Below are 4,111 nucleotides of genomic sequence, written 5' to 3'. Positions count from 1 at the left end.
TGCATTTTTTTAAAGTCTTTAACCCCTAAACTTTTGTCCCAAACCACTGTGAAACTATGGAGAAAAAAATCAAACAGGATTGCTCAGCATACTGTCTGGTTATATGCTTGGTGCAGTAAGAGTTTGCTTTACTAAAAGCTGATTTGGAAACCTGATCAAAAGAGGAAAACTGTTCATTCAAAACTTAATTATTCCTAAGCGTGAATAAATGTTTGAAGTAAGCATAGGTTCACTTCAAACCAATAAGTCTTCAGGGAAAGAGGGTATAGATTCTTGTTTCCTGAGTCTTGTGACTTCTCCTTGGGACCCCTGTCAGCAGGTCCTATACCAATCTCTCTGATGATGCCAGAAAATGACATACATGGGTCTACAGAAGGGGTCTCCTATTAGGGGGAAGAATAGTGCCCCATTGTTGGTGTCAGTGGGATAAATAGTGCCCCATTGTTGATGTCAGTGGGATAAATAGTGCCCCATTGTTGCTGTCAGTGGGAGAAACGGTGCCCCATTGTTCATGTAGTGGAAATTATTCACCATTGTTGGTGTCAGTGGGCAGAATAGTGTCTCATATCAGTGGGATGAATAGTGCCCCAAAGGCAAGCAAAGGGCCACAGTTTGGAGACCACTGGTCTAAAAAGTCTCAGAGGAAGCCAATGATAAAAGTAAACACAAATGGTTTGTGCTGTGTTTAAAATATATTTGTCATGGGATAAGAAGAGGCAAGCCACCACTGCTTATCTGCATGTGAGCATGCTACCTGCCTGTCAGGCAAATCAGGAAAACAAGACATTTCAAATCAATATCTCTAAATATTGAAGAAAAGGGTCACAATGTCAAGCAACTAGCAACGTCATCCTCCATTTCTTTTCTTTTTCATGGCCGATTCCCTATATGCAGTACTCCCTCTTACCCTTTTGCCCTAGGCACTTACCCCTAAATGCCCTTTAGTAATGGCAGCTCTGTAGCTAGCCCACATTGGTTTCTTAATAGTATCCCCAACTTGTTTCTTCCCCAGACAGAACACTGAACAAATCCTGGCATGAAAAATGATTGTCCCCATTACAACTTAATAGGGTCTAGAATTGTAAGCATAACAAGGTGTACTTAGCTTCATACCTAGCAGAGCATTAACGAGCCATGTCTACTGTACAGTGTGCACATGCTGCAGAATGCAGAGTAGTTAGTTAAAAGACTGTGTCATGCAGGTTAATTGGACAAGCAGGATCACTCCCCAAAAAAGGTCAGTAGGAAAATGTATCACCTTTTCCTAAGCAGATACGGATTTGCATAGTGGTGAATCCGGCTCCTTGTTCATCGGTAATTAGCACATACCTGGCTTCTGTCCCATCCACATAATTATAGTGCAGAGCTTAGCAGTGAGACAAAGTCACGGCGGCATGCTAAGGGCTGCACCTGACCTTTTCTGCTGAGCTCAGGATAATGTGCACTATTTAACCCTTTAAACCCAGCTAAAGTCTCAGAAACAGATAGGGAATCAGACACATATTTTACTAATAAGCCCAATTTTCATAGTCTTACCTGCACCTCCCTGTTAAAGTTGTGCAAGGTGTCTACTAGGCACAAGCACCTTCAATATTCCACATGGACCTGGTAAGCACACCCCTGTCTTCCTTTTCCGTAAAGTATGTTTGAGGCCACATGTGCTTAGAGGTGTGGCTGTAAATCAGCTCTGCCAGCATATAGCACTGCAGTGTTAGGGCAGTTTGCACAAATGATAACATTTAGGGTTACAGAGGGACTATTAAGAAATAAAATGGTGTGAGCCTTTAAAAGGGCTTTAAAATGCCATACACAATCAAAATGGCTGCATAGTTTATTTAGTACAATAGCAGGCAAATAGTGCCCCTCTATAGGTTTGGGACTGCAAATCCTAGAGTGCATACTGGTATTTGTAATGTCACAGCAAGAGGGAAACCTGAGGTTGATTAAAGGCCTGACATCAAAAATTTTCCTTGCATAAAGCAAATCTGTCATGATAGCAATGTGGAAATTGTCACAGTTGACATTCCTTTTAAAAGATTTCAGCAGGTGTATTTGTACTGTTGTACTGCAGGAAGCATATAACAGGTTTTTTTTAACACTACTTCCTAATTCTATCATTAATATTACACCTATACTTTGCTATTAGGCCATACACCCAAGGCACACTATTGTTAGGATCTTCAAACTTCATGACAATAAGTAGCTTAGCTCTGGGTGGAGATATCTACTGTACCCTAATCCCGGAAGCAATGCAATGTCATGCAAATAATTGTGACTTAAAAAAAGAAGATTGGGGGCAGTTGTACATGAACACACCACCTTTCAGTGTGCTACCTCACACTTGGACAAACATTTATGTTTAACACTATAGAAGGAGGAATCAGGAGACTGTTACAGGCAGATGTGCTGATCAATGGATGGAAATAATGGATTAGGAAAATGTTTAACAACCTCTCCAATAGTTCCCCAAAGAGCTGTCAGACGTTTGCATGGCCTGAGATCAATCTGGCCTAAAACAACTGCATCTAGAGGTTTCTGCTCATGGCGATGGGCAACATTATAGCAGATTGATTAAAACTTTCTTGGAAACAAGGAGAAGGCCTTAGATAAACAGTTATCTCACAATATATTTACCAAATATACCAGCAATGGGGTCAGATGTTCTTTCAACCTGCTATAAAGGGATTGTAACCAAAGTGGCTAAGCAGTTCTGGCACATTGAGTGTCTTAGCATGCTTGTCAGTTTTCAAGTCCCAAAGACCATGTGGCAGGCAGAAATTAAATAAAATCTTTGTAAATCATGTATGATAATGAACTATTTCAATGCATTATTCTTTTTCAACCAGGTCATTGCAATAAAAAAGGGATGCACATACATTTTGAATGTAATATTATCCCATAATACCTTATTCCTGCAATAACGCTGCCTGGAGCTCATAAAGTGGATCCCCATGATAATACCTACTCTTACAATGTCTAAAAGTGCATTTTAAATTTAAGTTAGTTTAAATATTTACTTTAAAAGTAGTTTGATCATTACAGCATGTGCACAAAATGCATTATTAACATTCAAAGTGGAAATATGACAGCAAGGTCTCACCCAAGCCCCATTCAACCCTGAAGAAGCTCATTAATGCAGGATCTGATGGAGAAATGCAAGATTTTAGTGGTTCAGGCTAGCGCGTTCTGTCTGTTACAGCTTGTGATCATCATCTTGCCCATTTTCAAGTTAAGGTATAGAAATGTCATTAGTCAGTCATCAGATATACTGGCTTCTGGAATACTGGGTTTGGCTAGTAGTTTTATCTTGCGTTTGGCATGGAGCATAAACTGGTCGTGGCAAAGATGTTTGAGATGAGTACATTGTGTTTTTGCATCTGTCATCCTGCTCCTCTTCATCGCAAGGGCGGTACCAGCAGAGTATAGCTCCTGCAATCAGAAGGAAAAACATGGTGGGCCACCCCAGAAAAATTGCTTCTCCGATTTCAAGTCTTTGCATTGTTTTGCAGCGGGGGTTGTTTATTTCTTGAATGATGTTGCTGGTCGTCCAGACGATTGGAATTAGGACAAGTATGCCAGCCAAAATGAAGCCAGCACCAGCAGTTAGAAGAAGACAGTACCTGCCTTCACGAGCTCTTCTGCACCATCGCACACATATGAGGGCAATGATAGCTATAATGAAAGCTATAATAGAAAGTACAACAGCAAAGGACATTAGGACTCTTCCAGCTTTTAAGTCAGTGCTTATGACCACCAAAGACTCATACTGTTTGCATTCCATAGAATTTTGATTCTTGGTTATACAGGTTAGCCACAGACCATCCCAACGGCTCAGCCATTGTCCATCTATTCGCTTATCACAGTTGACGGCGTTTCCTTCGACCATGTATGATACTCTCCACTGGGTCATTGCCGTAACAATGATGGTCAGAATTGTGCCAATAAGGCCTAGGATGAGTCCAATGAGCTGGACAATGAAAACTGCCATGGTTCTGCAGATGCTTTCTAGGTTTGAAGAATGTCTTTATATGCAATGCCGAGGCTTCAAAATAACTCCTGTAAACTCCACTCCAGCCTTGGTAATTCTTTGTGAAAATCAGAGTTTTGCTTC

This window comes from Staurois parvus, unplaced genomic scaffold (assembly GCF_062004578.1).
Source record: "Staurois parvus isolate SC_StPar_1 unplaced genomic scaffold, SC_StPar_1.0 ptg001162l, whole genome shotgun sequence".
Taxonomy (NCBI): Eukaryota; Metazoa; Chordata; class Amphibia; order Anura; family Ranidae; genus Staurois; species Staurois parvus.
The sequence above is the reverse complement of the archived record's forward strand: the minus strand, read 5'-3'. Positions refer to the sequence as shown.